The 18,430-nt window shown below is 38.8% G+C and overlaps 1 long non-coding RNA gene across 6 annotated transcripts in view; it reads right to left on the bottom strand.

Annotated features, from left to right (window-relative positions):
• LOC140631129 (uncharacterized) overlaps window positions 1–18,430 on the bottom strand; it is a 29,283-nt gene that overhangs the window by 1,434 nt on the left and 9,419 nt on the right. For 5 of the 6 annotated variants that reach the window (XR_012028783.1, XR_012028779.1, XR_012028780.1 and 2 more), the window contains one exon: window positions 9,975–10,111. This is a non-coding gene — a long non-coding RNA (uncharacterized lncRNA). Of the gene's footprint in view, window positions 1–9,974; window positions 10,112–14,531; window positions 14,651–18,430 lie in introns of those variants that run through there. The other variant, XR_012028784.1, reaches the window with a different exon arrangement.

Consider the following 18,430-nt stretch of genomic DNA (forward strand, 5'->3'; position numbering starts at 1 on the left):
CTCAAAGACTGGCAGCAACTGGTTTCCTTGACCACCGTCATTGGGACCTCATTGAATAAATTCTTCTCCTGCATTATCTATTTCATTTAGAACAAGCCCTATTTTCACAGAGCTACCAAGTCAGCCATTATCAAATACTTGAAGTATTTCAAAACTAGAGTGGAATATTTCACACCCATTAGGAAGGCAAAAATAAATAAATAAATATCCGATAAAACCAAAGGCTAATGAAGATGTGTGGTCAAAGAAAGTGTCTCCTCCATCTACTGCTACTCAGAGTGTAAACTGGAGCACAATTTGGCAATAGCTAATAAAGGTAAAGATGAGAAACACACAGTGAATCATCAATTCTGTTTCTTAGCATGCACTCTAGAAAAATTCTTGGAAATGTTCACAAGTAGACATGAACAAGAATATACGCTGCAACAGTTTGTAATAGCAAAACAAACAGACCTTTTTTTAGGAAACTGGAAAAAAATCTAAATGTACACCAATAAGTGTACAAACAATTCACAGTTGTGAAAGTGGATAACTAGCTCTCCATATTTCCATATGGATAAGCCTTTACAATATAATACGGAGTGGAACTCCTGCCTCCCAAGTGAACTATACAGTCTCTCAAGTTTAATCACAGACCAGGAAAGATGTTTGCTCAACTATTCTTTCAAAGCAGTATTAATTATATGGACATGGCCACAGCTAGATATTTTGAGAGGTTGAACTATCGGTCTCACGTCAGCAAAGAAGCTTTTCCTTAAGGAAACCACTCGTGGTTTTGAGTGCATCTATAATATGTGGAAGGTTGCTGTACAGTGCTGGCATGGACTGGCTGTGTGCTGAAGATATGAAACAGGTGCAAGCAGGAAAACAAATCCCCAAAGCAACTCCCTATCACAAATGCACAAAAGGGGCAGTAACCTCAGTAAAGGAATTCAGATAAGTGGTTTTTAATGAGAATGTGTTAGTCAACAGAAATCTGGACTAGACTATTCAAGAACTCAGACTGCACTGTTGCTACCAACAGAGCAAAAGAATTGAGAAGTGCTTTCTCCCTCTCTACTAGAGTATTAACTCTACTCAAAAGATCAACAGAGTGATTTCTTTTTTCAAACGATGTTTAGTCCTATGTGCCACTGGGAAGAAAATCATACAAAATAGGGATTGTAAGAAACCAGGGGAGAAAGGAACTCCCTAATTAAATGGTGGAAATATAGAGGTGGCATGGTACGGTGGAAAGTCTGAACTGGAGCCGCAATCTACTCCACTACTTATGAGCTCTGGGCAATTCATTTCATGGTTATATGGGCAAACCTTGCAAATATTGTGCAAACTCCAGACCACCACAATAAAGCACATCAAATGAATGTTTCGGTTTCTCGGTGCATGTAAAAGTTGTATTTACACTTTACTACAGTCTCTCAACTGTGCAATAGCATTATATCTAAAAAAAAAAAAAAAGTACGTACCTTAATTTAAGAATACTTTATTGCTAAAAAGTGCTAACCATCATCTGAGCTTTCAGAGAGTCATCATCTTTTTGCTGGTGAAGGGTCCTGCCTCAGTGTGGATGGCTGCCAACTCCTCGGGGTGGAGGTTACTGAAGGCTGGGGTGGCTGTGGCAAGTTTTTAAAATAAAACAACAATGAGGTTTGCTACATCAGGTGACTCTTCCTTTCATGAATAATTTCTTTGTAGCATGAGACGCTATTTGATAGCATTTTACCCACAGTAGATCGTCTTTCAAAACGAGTCAATCCTCTCAAACCTGCCATTGCTTCATCAACTAAATTAATGTAATATTTTAAATTCTTTGTTGTCATTTCAACAGTCTTCACAGCCTGTTCCCCAAGAATAGATTCCACCTCATGAAACCACTTTCTTTGCTCATCTAGAAGAAGCAACCCCTCATCCGTTCAAGTTTTATCATGAGATGGCAACAATACAGTCCCATCTTCAGGCGTGACTTCTGACTCTAGTTCTCTTGCTGTTTCCACCACATCTGCAGGTACTTCTTCCACTGAAGTCTTGGACGTCTCAAAGTCATACCAGAGGGTTGCAATCAAATTCTTCCAACTCCTGTTAATGTTGGTATTTTGACCTCTTCTCATGAATCCTTCTAGAGGTTTTCAATTAACTTTGCCTCGCTCGACAGAGAATCATTATCTATGGCAGCAATAGCCTTATGAAATGTATTTCTTGAATAATATGACTTGAAAGTCCAAATGACTCCTTGATCCAGGAGCTGCAGAATGGATGCCGTGTTAGCAAGCATGAAAACAACATTAACCTCGTACATTTCTGGCAGAGCTCTTGGTTGACCAGGTGCATGCATGAACAGTAATATTTTGAAAGAAATCTTTTTTTCTGAGCAGTAGGTCTCAACAGTGGGCTTAAAATATTCAGTAAACCATGTTATAAACAGCTGTGCTGTCATCGTGGCTTTGTTGCTCCATTTACAGAGCTTACGGAAGAGTCGATTTAGCATAATTCTTAAGGGCCCCAGGATTTTGAGGGGTAAATGAGTATTGGCTTCAAGTTAAAGTCACCAGCTGCATGACCCCCTAACAAGAGAGTCAAACTGAGCTATGAAGCCAGGCACTGATTTCCTTCTAGCTAGCCCTAGATGGCATGCTGAACTATCTGTTTTAGTGTAGCCACCTTCACTGACTACCTTAGCTAGATCTTCTGGATAACTTGCTGCAGCTTCTACATCAGCACCTGCTGCTTCAACTTGCACTTTTAGGTTATGGAGACAGCTTTCCTCAAGCCTCATGGACCCACCTCAGCTAGCTTCACACTTTTCTTCTGCAGCTTCCCCACCTCTCTCAGCCTTCAAAAAATTGAAGAGAGTCTGGGCCTTGCTCTGGATTAGGTTTTAGCTTGAGATTTGATCCTCTATCCAGACCACCATTTCCTCCATATCAGCTATTCGGTTGTTTCACTTATCATTCATGTGTTCACTGGAATAGCACTTTCAATTTTCTTCAGGGACTTTTCCTTTGCACTCACAACTTGGCTAACTGGCTCAAGAGGCCTAGTTTTTCTGCTGAACTCCACTTTCAACATGCCTTCTTCACTAAGTTTAATCACTTCTAGCTTTTTTTTTTAAGATTTTATTTATTTATTCATGAGAGACAGAGGGGGGTGGCAGAGACACAGGCAGAGGGAGAAGCAGGCTCCATGCAGGGAGCCCGATGTGGGACTTGATCCCAGGACTCCAGGATCATGCCCTGGGCGGAAGGCAGGCACTAAACCGCTGAGCCACCCAGGGATCCTTCTAGCTTTTGATTTACAGTAGGAAACGTGTGAATTCTCCTTTCACTTGAACACTTAAGAGCCCATTGTAGGGTCATTAATTGGTCTAATTTCAATATTGTGTCTCAGGGGATAGGGAGGCCTGAGGAGAAGGAGAGAGAGAGATGGAGGAACAGCTGGTTGGCGGAGCAGTGAGAACATGCACAATATTTATCAATTAAGTTTGCCATCTTATGTGAGCACCCCAAGACAATTACAATAGTAACATCAAAGATCACTGATCACAGATCATTGTAAAAAAATATAATGAGGACGAAAGCTAAAAATATTGCTAAGAATAATCAAAATGTGACACAGAGATACGAAGTGAGCAGATGCTATTGGACAAAGGCCATGATAGTCTCACTCAAGACAGGGTTGCTACAAACCTTCAATTTGCAAACATCTGCAAAGCACGATGAAGGTCAGTAAGAGGAGGTATGTCTGTATCCTCTGATGTCTTATTTTGTAAAATAGAACCTCTCACAGTGTTACTGGGAGGATTGCAGAGATAATGCATGTAAAAGTGCATGTGTACAGGGCTTAGGAAATAAGAAGAGCCCAATAAATGGTATAGAGTTTGTGACGATAATTATTATCCTTCTTCAGGCTGCTACTACTCACTGCTATCAACTATACCCTTCTTCTAATATTTATGCTGCTGATGGGAAAGGCATAGGAAACTTCCAAAGTGATCATAATTTAAGTCAGTAAAGCATTTACTAGCAAGATGTAACTTCCTGCACTCAGATGATAGCCAATCAGTCCATTTTATTAATATAGTGCTTTCTGGATTCATTTTGACTTTATTGTTTGCACATTATTGATCAGCTGATTATGTAGACTAGACTGGGCCCCTGCAGAATTATTCTCACAGAGTTACCCTTTGGTGAGATGCTTCTAGCTGAGCTGGAGGGGCTTTATGGGGAGCCCAATGAGCCTCACTGACTCTACTGTAAAGACTGTGTTTGGGTATGATGTTCGCTGCATCATATTGTGTCCATTTCACCAGGCCTCTAGGGAAAGGCCGCCACCTGACTTCAGTGCCAAAAACAGCTAAAAAAAAAATCCCTCGAGCAATTGGTTTGATCCTCTGGGTACTGTGAAGAGATGAGGTTCCTTTCCTTTGAACACATATCTGGGAAGCTCAGCGTGAGGTCTACAAACTGTTGTCACTGTGTTCATGTTCTAGACCTCACCTTGGAGTTATCTTTGCTCCTGCTTCCCTTTTCTCTTCTTCTTTCACCCTGATTTTAGCTGGGAAGAGACATATAGGACATACATATATACCATAGAGTGCTCCATACTAATCTACGACAGAAATTATGTAGTGTTGTCATTCTGGGTGGTGTAAGGATAGATTAGTATACAATAGACTCATCTGGTTTAGCTTCTCCCAGAGGCCTTCCTATGCACACATTAAAATGCAGCTCTTTAAAAAGACAGTTAAATTGTTAACTCCCACCTAGGTCCTAAGTGTTTTCCCAGTACATCATTTATAATATGGTGTCGTACCTCAGGAGATGAGGTATTGAAGTGCTGCTTGAGACATGCTGGGAAAACTCTGGAAAATAACTTGCTAAAAGAAAAACAGTTCAGGAAAGCAATTTTATGTTCCATTTTCCTGGTGGGACGCTCTCTGGGATGGGTTGCCATTGTTTATGTGTAAGCAGCAATCTATTCCATGTGCTGAAAGAAAGAGTAGCGCAGTGCCAATCTGAGATGTTAACCAGCAGCACTCAGCAGATAATTTATGGGGCAGAGAGTCAAGGACTCCTGCTTCCACAATCATTGTCATTGTTATGCATGAAGGGCCACCATTACACTTTCTGACTTTTGCTCTCTGGTGTTTCTGCTTGGAAAAACAAACAAACAAAAATATATATATTTGCCATAGGTTCAAAGGCATATCTTAAGACATTCAAATCACATGCCTTATCCCTGACTGAGAAGAGGACACCCAATTCAGCATGATGATCCAAAGTGAGGTAATGGGCCTCCGTTCTGAGCCATGCATACTCCCCTCTTTTAGGAAAGGCACAGAGACACTTCCTTCACCCCAGACTAATTTGCTTCATAACTGTCTGTAATTCTTTTTTTTTTTTTTTTTTTTCCAAATCTTTTTGAGCAAATCCTGGTGAGGTGCTGTGGAAATGGATGTGATGTCATGAGGGAAACATGTGAGGAAAGATCCCTTCTTTTCCCTTCATCTCCCTAAAACACTGGACTGCATGGTTTCTCTTTTAATTGTGGAATTAATGGAGAAAAGGAGAGAGCTTGGTCTTGTGGAGGAGAGGTCCTCAGAGAAGTTCCTCAGGAACATGTAGAAGCAGAATTAACTGCCATAAAACAGGACATAGAAATCTCCATTCTTTTCTGAAAATGCTCAAACAATGGCTTGTGCTTCATTCCCTTCAGAACAGGTTGCCTGGATGGGGGCCACACAGCCTAATGATTGACCTGTAGGCTCTGGAGTCAGGCTTCTGGGTTCAAATCCCAATTCTACCATTTTATATTGTGTGGCTTTCAACAAATTGTTGCAGTTAATTTCACTAAACCTCATTTTTCTCAACTGTACAATAAGGATGGTAATAATAGTACCTGCTTCATAGCATTGCTGTAAGGATTAAATGAGATAGTCTCCATAAATAAATTAGTATAGTACCAGAACATATTAAGCACCAAAATATGTCAGTCATTAGTATTTATAGGACCAAAGTCATTTTAAGGATGCTTGATCCACAAATTTTTATTTATAAGATGTCTTTTTAGTGAAAAATGATTCTTCATGTTCCCACATAATAGGATCATAGTGTTGAGTGATTAAGAATTAGTATTTTTAAAATTACAGATACTGACATACATTTTTTAAGTGGCTATATGTATTTAGGCACTGTTATTTATTCAGGGATTGGTGCACACGGGGATTTGCAGATCCCTCATCAAGTCTGAGTCCAGAGTTAAGGAAACATGGCCTTCCTGCAATCAGTCCGCTGTGTTCTGTGGAATAGTAGGGTGCAGTGACATGTTATAAGGTATTCTATGACAAAAGGCTCTGAGACCAAACATGTTTGGAATATGCTGCATGAAATAAAGTTAAACCATTTTCTCTACTGCAGGACATCTTGGAGTATTTATAATGCAAATATGTGCAGTGACTCTCCAAAAGATAAGATGCTGCTTTTCCCATATATTTTTGACAAAAGGTGTATGTGTGTGTGTGTGTGTGTGTGTGTGTGTGTGTAAGAGCACCTATAGCAACTTCAGAATATGAGCACTTGGAAACTCACTTTCACCAGACCTCTTTTCACTGGCAGAAATGCTCAGTAGCTTCTAAAGTAGCTATCTAAAATTCACCTGCTGCTTTACTACTGACACCAACACTGCTGTTGCCCTCCTTGCTACCTACTTTAGAGTGCCCCTCTTCTTAAGATACTACAGCCCTTTAAAGAGGCTTCCCAAAGGGTTGCTTCACTCTCTGAGTTTATAGACTCTTCCATGAGGAAAGTTGAGGAAAGTTCCCAAGGCCTCAAAGAGTCTCCTGTATGTTCTATGAGTATTCCTTTCTGCACACCACAACGTTGTGACTTAGAATGATCTAGCCACCTTGACTCTTACCTTCCCCAGGCAAATTTCCTTCCTATCCCAGAAGCTGGGGAAATATTTTCCCCACCTCTTTTCAGTGTGCTTTAATTCCAGTGTCTTCTTATCCTGTTGACAATAGGAACACCAACTTCTCATCCCATAAGACTCACAGGAACCTATTGCATGTTTCTCTGGATGGCAAACATAAACCTTTTTCCTATTCATTTGTTCATTAAACGAATATTTATAAAGTGCCTGAGTCAGACATCTGTGGAGTAGTAATAAGTATATTTTGGAGGTAGACAGCGTTTGGTAGAGTCAAGAATGAATTCCATATTACTAGTTTTGGCAGCTGGTGTGGAAAGTGGTACTGTTTACTAAGATGTGAAAGATTAGATTGGGAGAGGAAACAGGGAGGGGTCTGAGATTCCTTTGACCCATGTTAAATTTGAGATGGCTAAGGACTATTGACATGGAAATATTAGAAAGGCATTTGGAAATACAAGCCTGGGGGTTGAGAGATGTCTGGGCTGGTGATTTAGAATTCATCGGTGAAGATGTTCTTTAAATCTCTGGCAATAGACATGATCTAGGGACAAATGAGAAAGGACAAGGAAAGAAGAGGCCCTAGGAACCTTTGGGAACTCTTATTATTTGGAGGTAGGGCAGAGGAGGATAGACTAGTCAAGGAGACTAAGAAGGAGCAGCCAATGTGACAAGAAAATCAGGAACAAGTAATGTCCCAGAGGCTAGACAGAAGGGAGAGCTTGAGTGAACCAAATGCTACTGTGAGTTTAAAATGAAAACAGAAGTATCCATTGGTCACCCTCACAAGAATAGTCAGTGGAGAGTACTGGAAAGAGAATCCACATTGGAGTCAACCCAAGAGGAAATGGTGAGAGAAAAAAAAAGGGACAACGAGTGTAGCAACTATTTCGAAGAAACTTTCCAGGGAGGGGATCCCTGGGTGGCTCAGTGGTTTAGCACCTGCCTTCGGCCCAGGGCATGATCCTGGAGTCCCGGGATCCAGTCCTACATTGGCCTCCCTGCATGGAGCTTGCTTCTTCCTCTGCCTGTGTCTCTGCCTCTCTCTGGGTGTCTCTCATGAATAAATAAAATCTTTAAAAAAATAAAATAAAATAAAACAAACTTTCCTGGGAGGGGAGCAGAAATATAAAGCAGTCAGAGAAGGGGTATAGAATGTGAAGTAAAGAAGATGGGAAATACTAGAGCATGTTTATGAGAATGATCCAATAGAGAGGAAGACATTATCAAATCATGAAAAGAAGGGGAAAACCAGAAGGTAGAAGACTTTGGGTGGATGAAAATAAAGAAATCCAGAACACAAAGGGAGGACCTGGCCTTTGATAGGTGGAGGGATACAGCCTCCATTTGAGCAGCAGAAGAAACAGGGACAAGTGCAAGTCTTTGGGGGGGAGGTGTAGATAGATAAATAAGTTCCTATTGATAGTATTTATTTTTACTAATGGTCTAAAGTGAGGTCATCTCCCTAGCAGGAAGGAAGGCAGGGATATAGTGCATCCAGTCAGCTCAGTTGTGTAATTTTCTCTAGCAACACTCAGCTCCTCTGGTTCTAGCATAGTTAGGTTCACCCTCGGGAACCACACTTGGGAATATTTGCAAGGGGGTGGGTATAGACCATGGAGCCTAAACTCTATAGCACCCACTACCCACTATAGCAGCTGGTACACAGTGGACAATTATGAACTGATGAAGAATGTACATCTCCCCTGACATGGCTCCCATAACTTGTTTATATATCCTCAACAAAGTTGGAAAATTTAAGTCTTGTGAGTGGAAAGAGTATTTGGACAGGGACTCAGATTCTATAAATTCTTGAGTCTTGTCCTGCTATAGTCATCTAACCAATTTTTCACTTTCTTTTCCTTATTATGGTATTTGATGTACATATATATCAAATACACACACACACACATATATACTCATACAAGGGACAAGGACATTCTTTATTTCTTGTGAGGTCTTTGCCTTAAACCTTTCCCTTGAGGAATGTGGTCCCTAAGGGAGGGAGGGGTCACATATATAATAAGTTACTTGTCAAATCTATAATAGAAGAATGTGGAAAGTACTTGGAAGCATAATGGAAGGAGCAATTTAATTTTTTTCTGGTAAATGGGGATGTCTTCACAGAGGAATTGACATATGAGCTCAGACTTAAAAGACAAAGGTTTCATTTAAGGCTTAACTATTCAATAGAAACTCACTTTCAAGAATAGAAAGAACTTATAATAATAGCTAACACTTATTGAGTGTTTACTATGTGTGTGTCAGACACTAAGCACTTTAATATTTTATTTATTTTTTTTAAAGATTTTATTTATTTATTCATGAGAGACAGAGAGAGAGAGAGAGAGAGAGAAGGAGGCAGAGACACAGGCAGAGGGAGAAGCAGGCTCCAGGCAGGGAGTCCAACATGGGACTCGATCCTGGGTCTCCAGGATCCCACCCTGGGCCAAAGGCAGCGCTAAATGGCCGAGCCACCGGGGCTGCCCGCACTTTATATATTTTAGCCATTTAATCTATAAATAGGTTCTATTTTGACTTCTATTTTTCTGATAAAGGTTAGAGAGATTGATCACTCTGCTACTGAGAGGCCCAAATGGCACTCAGACCAGATCTTAGTGACACTACAGCCCAAGAAGAGGAAATAGCACCAGCAAAAACATGGGGAAGGTGAAAGTGCATGAGATGCCCTTGTAAGGGAAAGCAGACTGATCAGGGGCAGAGTGGGGAGAGAATAATACAGAAGTAGGGCACAGACAGGAATAGGAAGAACAATGAAAACTAAGCCAGGAAAAATGGGTTATACCCAGATTCTAGTCCTCAATTATGAATGAGTTTTCTGGTTATCTATTTGCTGTACAACCAACTTCCCCAAACTTAATGGCATAAAACAATCATTTTATAAATGAATCATAAACTTGCTGGGTCAGGAATTCAGAAAGAACACAGTGAGATGGCTTGTCTCTGCTCCATAATGCCTGGGGCCTCCACTAAGAATATTCAATGTTGAGGACTGGAAATATATGAAGGCTCGAGGCTCACTTACTCACATGTCTGGTTGTTGATGTTAGCTGTTGGCTGAGACCTTAGCATGGTTTTTGGCGAGGATTGTTGGAATGCCTTCCATGACCTGTCCATGTGGCTACATTGGTTTCCTCACAACGTGGTGGCTGAGTTCTAAGCACAGCTGTTCCAAGAGAACAAAAGCATAGTACATGGCATTTTACTCCACTGATTAAGGCAGTCCAAAGGCCCAACCCAGGTTCAGGGAGAGAGGACACAGTTTCCACCACTCAGTGGAAGAAGTGTCAAAGAATTTGTGACATACTTTAAGATTATCACAGAGTCAGTAAATGAGGTCATTAACTAAAGAGAGATCTTTAATTTTATGAAAAACTAGTCTGCTACCACTGAGGTGATGTTTATTGCTATACAGCTTCTTCACATAAAGTATGGAATAGTACTCATTGTTCTTCCAAAGTCTCTCCCAAACCTTTCTTTTTCTCATTTCCTTTCCCCTTTCTATAGGCTACCTTACTTCCCTCATTTATAACTTTACATGAGAAAAGCCAACTTTAGAAGAATCATATAGGAGTACCTTGAAGATTTTTAGAGAAAAATAGCTACAAAATTCTAACAAAAGCATAATGAAATAACATATAACAGAACTTCATATTGAAGAGGATTATCTTCCCAGTTCCTCAATGGTTGGCTGAATCTTTTGGACTAACATTGTGTATGATATTTTTAATTGTACTCAGTGTTATTTCAAAATTGGTACAATTTTTTAAAATGACATATTCACATTGCTCAGTGGAAACTCCTGAGGTAGGTGAACAGCTAAACCTTCCAAGACAGATGGATACCTATGAGCAATATTTAATCTTAATTACAAGCAGGTTTATATATGACATGTTCCTGGCTTGGAAGCAATGCTTACTGTGACACAACTTCGCTGAGCTAAATGGTTACAGAGAGTGGAGAACAAACAGCTGCATTATTGTGAGCCAGGATTTAAATCATGCCTAAGAACACATTTGATTAGATGCTTCTATGCAGCTTCAATTGTGCCTACAAATGATTCTTTAAAGTGTAACTCAATAATACAATTACTAGTTCAATTATATTCCAACATTCTTTATTAATTTGTTTATTTCACAAATTTAGTTGCCTAACTACCATGACCAAGTCTTGTGCTAGTCAGTGAATGCTATCAACAAACTATAGCTCAAGAAGTATGCCATTTTTAGAGAGATTCTCACTTTCGTGATTACTCTTTACTGAAGAAAATACCTTGGCTTTGCATAAAATTTATCTTTAGAAGCTAAAGGAGTAAGTGCATGAAAAGCAGGGAACAATATCTGGCTCGAGCAAGGACTCAATGCATGTTTAGCTACTATTATTATTAAACCCAAAATGCTCACTAAAATTTTCTCAAGTTCCCATACCCATTCTCACTGTATTTCTTGAATTATGTCAGGGATTAGTAAAAATGGCAAAAAGATGTCATGGTAGGGATCCCTGGGTGGCGCAGCGGTTTGGCGACTGCCTTTGGCCCAGGGCGCGATCCTGGAGACCCGGGATCGAGTCCCACGTCGGGCTCCCGATGCATGGAGCCTGCTTCTCCCTCTGCCTGTGTCTCTGCCTCTCTCTCTCTCACTCTCTCTCTCTCTCTGTGTGACTATCATAAATAAATAAACATTAAAAAAAAAAAGATGTCATGGTAGAAATGAATTGGCAACTTCCACTTCTAGTCTCCCTTTGAAGATAACTAGAACAACTGGACAAAAAAATTTTTTTTAATTCGTAGGCATCAGATAACTAGTAAGGTAAGGAAAGAGGTCAAGAACCAAGGGAAGATAGAACCCAGAGAGGCACTGTGGCTGTTTTCCCCTGCTGGTGTCTGCTAATTCAGGAATAGACAACTGAGAGGCTTATAAACTGAGCAGTGTTTTTCAAAACCTCATGAGATTAGGAATACAAAACTGAAGACAACAATTTGTCCAAGACCTGACAAGGAAGGCCTTAATAATACACCATGTTTTGGTTAGGTCTCCAAAGAACTACTTCTTGGAAGGAAGGATGAACTGGAATAAGACTAGCTCACAAAGATTTTGAAGCCTAGATTCAAATAATGTCTGAAATTGGATTAGAGTGCTCAGAGATTACTGGTGCCCTAGTTTCTTGCCCAAGGCTAATCTAAATTCTTTCTGGAGAAATACAGCCATGTCCTTGGGCCTTAAATTATTGCTATAATGTTTAATATACAATTCATGTCTTGTAATTAAAATTAATCAGGCATATGAAGAGATAAGAAAACATGAAAGAAAGCCAAGAGAAGCAATGTAAGATTTATAAGTCCTTCAAATAATAAGCTATTAGGCACAGACATTAAAATAAATATGATGAAATATTCAAAAAAAGATAAAAGATTGAGAATTTGGGCAGAGAACTTATAAATTATAAAACTCAAAAATTAAAAGAACTCAATGGATGGATTGTATTGCAGATTATAGACACCTGAAAAGAGAATTAATGAACTGGAAAATAGGTTAGAAGAAAATATCTATACCAGGTTGTAGAGAGAGAGAAATAAATGAAAAATTCCGAAGACACAGAAGATAGATCAGGAAAGTATAACATACGTGTAATCAATGTCTCAGATGGAAAGAACAAACTGTCATATAGTTGGTAAAAATTTTTCAAAACTGATGACCTTCCAAAAGAAACAATGGATGGTAGGGGATAATGGAATGATATTTTCTTTTTTTTTTTTTTTTTTTTTTTGGAATGATATTTTCAAAGTGCTGATTAAAAATATCTGCCAATCTAAACTGGTGCAGCCACTGTGAAAAACAAAAGGGAGGTTCCTCAAAGAGTTAAAAATAGAACTACCCTAATGACCCAGCAATTACACTACCAAGTATTTATCCAAAGGATATAAACATAGTGATCAGAAGGGGTACATGTACCCCCAATGTTTATAGCCGCAGTATCCACAATAGCCAAAATATGGAAAGAGCCCAGATGCTACTGACAGATGAATGGATAAAGAAGATGTGGTATCTATATAAATGGAATATTACTCAGCCATCAAAAAGAATGAAACCTTGCCATCTGCAATAACTTAATGGAACTAGAGCATATTATGCTAAGCAAAGTAAGTCAGAGAAAGACAAATACCATATGAGTTCACTCATGTGTGGAATTTAAGAAACAAAACATGAACATAGTGGGAAGGAAGAAAAAATCAGATAAAAACAGAGAGGGAGGTAAGCCATAAGAGACTCTTAACTATTGGAAACAAACTGAGGTTGCTGGAGGGGAGGTGGCTGGAGAGATAGAGTAACTGGGTAATGGGCATTAAGGAGGGCATGTGATACAATCAGCACTGGGTGTTACATGCAACTGATGAATCACTAAATTCTCCTTCTGAAACTAATAATATACTATATGTTAACTAAATTGAATTTAAATTTAAAAATTTTTTAAAGAAAATATCTGCCAATATAGAAGTCTAAACTAACAAAAATATATTTTTGGAATACAAAGGTTAAATAAAAACCTTTACTTAAGACAGAAGTGAGAGAATTAACAACCTCTGGTCCATTGCTATAAGAAATACTAAAGGGTGTTTGTCACACAAAAGAAATGGTTCCAGAAATAAGGCTGTAGATACTAGGAGAGAGAAAAAGCAAACATTTTGAGTTATATCAGGAAAACAGAAGACTAGGAAGCTCCAAGATTTTGTTTCCCCACAAACGATAAAAACAAACAAACAAACAAACAAAAACTATCTGAATAAACTTCGTAGGAGCCTTGAAAACAATGAAAGGTTTACAGCAACCAATCATACCTAATCAGGGAAAAAAATATTTAAAACTATAGGAAAGCACTGTGGTGCTTTTGTTCATCCTTGTCTCACCATCTCCCTGATGTAGTAGTGACAGTCTTGGTTCTCCACACCAGCAACCCAATTCTCCATGTTGAACCAAAGGGAGAACAGACCCTACTTGAAAATTATGGTGTACTCAGTTCTGATGTGATTGACTCACTCATTTCTGCCTTATGTACATGTTTGGGCCATAGGTGGGGAAACTGATGGGCCCTGCTAGTAAAAGCTATAAGGGGGCTATAAATCCACAGATCCCCCCCAGGCAAGAGATTCTAGGTGGAGACATACAATATAGTATCAACAACTTGGGGAAGAAAATGTGGTAAAACTCTGGAAAATTAGGACATTCAAAAGCAATCCACATATACAGAGGAATTTAGAAGTCATACACATGCCCAGAAAAAAACCCATTCTCAGAAAAGTCTTGAGAGGACTTTAAGTTTTCACCGTAGGCTGATCCCTAGGCTCAGAGCAAGTACAGCTAATCTGTAAAGGACTGCTCAGCACAGACCCTGTCTTCAAAGACTGGGAAACAAGGTTATTTTCTCTGTCTGTCTGTGTGTGTGTCTCTCTCTCTGTCTCTGTCTCTTTCTCTCTCTCAGTGCATGTGTGTATTTCTGTGTCTGTTTATCTGTTGTTTATTGGTTCCTAGCTTTCAAGGAAATCTCCATCAAAACATTAGCTGAACATGAAAACAGACAAATGAGCTCACATGACAAGGAATAGTTCTTCCAAAAATAGTTTGTAAAAGCCTCAAAACAGGGCAGCCGGGTGGCTCAGTGGTTGAGCATCTGCCTTCGGCCCAGGGCCTGGTCCTGGAGACCCAGGATCGAGTCCCACGTCGGGCTCCCTGCATGGAGCCTGCTTCTCCCTCTGCCTGTGTCTCTGCCTCTCTCTCTGTTTGTCTCTCATGAATTAAAAAAAAAAAAAAAAAAAAACTGAAAAAAAGCCTCAAAACAAACAAATCTTCAACAAGTCATAGCCTTCAACAATTAAAAAAAGAAAGTGAATCCTAGGTAAGGGTGAGAACCTCATTTATAGAATTACCACATTATAATAATCAAATGTCCAACTTCTAACAACAAATATTTACAAGGCATACAAAGAAACAGAAAAATATAGCTCATTCAAAGGAATAAAGTAAATTGATAAACCATCCCCAAGGAAACCCAGATATCTGACTTACTAAAAAAATAAAAAAATAAAAAAAAAATAAATGAAAAAGGCTTTAAAACAACTGTATTGGTGGCACCTATGTGGCTCAGTCAGGTAAGTATCCTACTCTTGGTTTCAGCTCAGGTCAAGATTTCAGGGTTGTGAGAATGATCCCTGAGTTGGGCTCCACGCTGGACATGGATATTGCTTGGGATTTTCTCTCTCCCTCTCCTTGTGCCCCTCCCCCAACACAAGTGTTCTCACTCTCTCTAAAACAAAAACAACAACAAAATTGTCTTAAATATGCTCAAAGGCCTAAGGGGAAAAAATGGACAAAGAACTACAGGAAATCAGGATAACAGTATATGAATGAAATGAGAGTATCAACAAAGAGATAGAAAATATAAAAAGGAAGCAAACAGAACAGAAATTCTAGACCTGAAAAGTATAATAACTGAAATGAAAAAAAAATCACTACAGGGGTTCAACAGCTGATATGTAAACAGAAGAAAAAAAACTCAGTAAACTTGAATTTAGGACAGTTGAAATTCTTTAGTATGATGTGCTTATCATGCATGATAGGAGTCCTAGAAAAAGAAGAAAGGAAGGAGCAGAAAGATTTTTCAATGAAAAACCTTGGGACAACACTCCCCTACTATGATAAAAGGTACAAACTTCCAAATCCAGCAATCTCAACAAACTCCAAGTAAGAGAAACACAAAGATGCCCACACTAACATACATTATAATCAAATGTTCAAGGCCAAATACAAATAGACAATCTTGAAAGCAGAGAGAAGTAACACATCACATATAAGGAATCCACAATAAGATTATCAACCAATTTTTCATCAGAAACCTTGAAGGCCAGAAGGCGGTAGGATAATATATATTCAGTGTGCTGAAAGGAAAAAACCTGTCAACCATGAACTCTATATTTGAAAAAGTGTCCTTCAAAAATGAGGGAAGAGGGGTTCCTGGGTGGCTCAGTCAGTTAAGTGTCCGACTCTTGATCTCAGCTCAGGTCCTGGATTTCAGGGTTGTGAGTTCAAGCCCCATGCTGGGCTCTATTCTGGGTGTGGAGCCCACTTTAAAAAAAAGTATTTTAAAAAATGAAGAATTAACACATTCCCAGATTTTAAAAAGCTTAAAGTTCATTACCACCAGACCTGGGTTAAAAGAAATGCCAAGGGGAGTTCCTTGGTAGGAAATGAAAGGATGCTCTACGGTAACTTGAAACCGTATGAGTATATAAATTCATGGGCAAATATGAAAGTTACTATTATTGTTATCTTGGTTTGTAACTTCACTTTTCATTTTCTATAAGATTTAAAAGACAAATGCATGAAGGACACCTAAGTTGGCTTAGTTGGTTGAACATCTGACTCTTGGTGTTGGCTCAAGTCATGATCTCATGAGTTGTAAGATCCAACCCTGCATCAGGCTCGCTTGAAGATTCTCTCCCTCTGCCCTTCCCCCCACTTGTGCTTCCTCTCTCTTTCTCTCAAATAAATAAAAATCTTTTAAAAATAATAAACGACAAATCTGTGAAATAATTATAAACCTTTGTTAATTAGAACATAGTATATTCAGATGTCACAAATGACATCTAAAGATAAAATGAGGGGAAAGCTATAAAGAAATAGTCTGTATGCAAATGAAGTTAAGTGGGTATCAACTTAAAAGAGATTAATTTAGGATATTATATGTAAGCCCCATGGCGACCACAAAGAAAATATCTATAGAATATACACAAAAGGACATGAGGGAATCAAAACATGTCACTACAAAAAAAATCAACTAAACACCAAAGAAGGCAGTAATGGAGGAAATAAGGAACAAAAATTCTATAAGGCCTATAGAAAACAACATAATGGTAAAATTAAGTCCTCCTAATCAGTAAGTTCTCTTTGTAAAAAGATGTATTTAATTATTTTAGAGAGACAGAGAGAGCACAAGCAGAAGGGGCAAAGGGAGAGAAACTCAAGCAGACTCCCTGCTGAGCCCAGAGCCGACAACATGGGGCTTGATCTAAGGATCCTAAGATCATGACCTGAGCCGAAATCCAGAGTTAGATGCTCAACAGACTGAGCTACCCAGGTACCCCCTTATCAGTAAGTACTTTAAATGTAATTGGATTAAATACCCCAAGAAAAAGACATACATTGGCAGAATTATAAAAAAAAATAATCCAATGACAGTCTCTAGAGAGATTCCCTTTATATCTAGACACACTTAGGTTGAAGGTAAAAGGATGAAAAAAGATACTCTGAGCAAGTATCAAGAAGAGATCAGGGGTGGCTCTACTAATATCAGACAAAGTAGACTTGAAGTCAAAAGCTGTTACAAAGAAGAACATTGTATATTGATCAAAGGGTCAATTCATCAAGAAGCTATAACAATTATAAACCTATATGCACAAGACAATGGAGCTCCAAAATACATGAGGCAAATATTGAGAGAACTGAAGGGAGAAATAGACATCTCTTCATTAATACTAGGAGACCTCAGTATCCCAGTTTCAAGACTGGACAAACAGGAGAGCACTAAGGAAAGTGTCTTGATCCATTTGGGCTGCTGTAACAGAATGCCATAGACTGGATGGCTCATAAGCAATAGACATTTATTTCTCACAGTTGTAAAGGCTGAAAGCCCAAGATAAGGTACTGACAGATACCATGTCTGTTGAAAGCCCACTTCCTCACTCATAAATGGCTATCTTCTCACTGTGTCTTACATGGTAGAAAGAGAAAAGGAGTTCTCTGGGGTCTCTTTTGTAAGGGTATGAATACCATTCATAAGGACTCCAACCTCATGACTTCATCACCTCCCAAAGGCTCCACCTCCTAATAGCATCACATTGGGATTAGGACTTCAACATCATAAATCTGAGGGAGACATAAACACTCATTTCCCTGCAGAAACAGAGAACACTGTGAACCAACTGGACCTAACAGATATTAGAGGAATACTCCACCCAACAGTATCAAAATAAACATTTTTCTCAAGTACACGTGAAACATCCTCCAGGATGGATCATCTGTTAGGTTACAAAACAATTTTTAATAAATTTTAGAAGATCAAAATATACAAAGTCTGTCTTCTTGTCATAATGGAATGAAATGAAGCCAATGGCAGGAAGAAAACAGGAAGATTTACAAATATATAGAAATTAAACAATGCACTCAAATCAAATGGGTCAGGAAAGAAATCACAAGAGAAATTAGAAAATATGTTGAGATAAATAAAATAAAAACACAACATGTCAAAAATGGAAAGTAGTGAAAGTGATGCCAAGAGGGAAATGTATAGCTGTAAATACTTCCATTAAAAAAAAAAAAAAAGATTTCAAACTAACAACCTAACTTTATATCTTAGGGAACTAGAGAAAAAAAAGAACAAACTAAATCTGAATCTATTAAGTGGAAAGAAATGATAAAGATTAGAGCAAAGATAA

This window comes from Canis lupus, chromosome 3 (assembly GCF_048164855.1).
Source record: "Canis lupus baileyi chromosome 3, mCanLup2.hap1, whole genome shotgun sequence".
NCBI classification, from domain to species: Eukaryota; Metazoa; Chordata; class Mammalia; order Carnivora; family Canidae; genus Canis; species Canis lupus.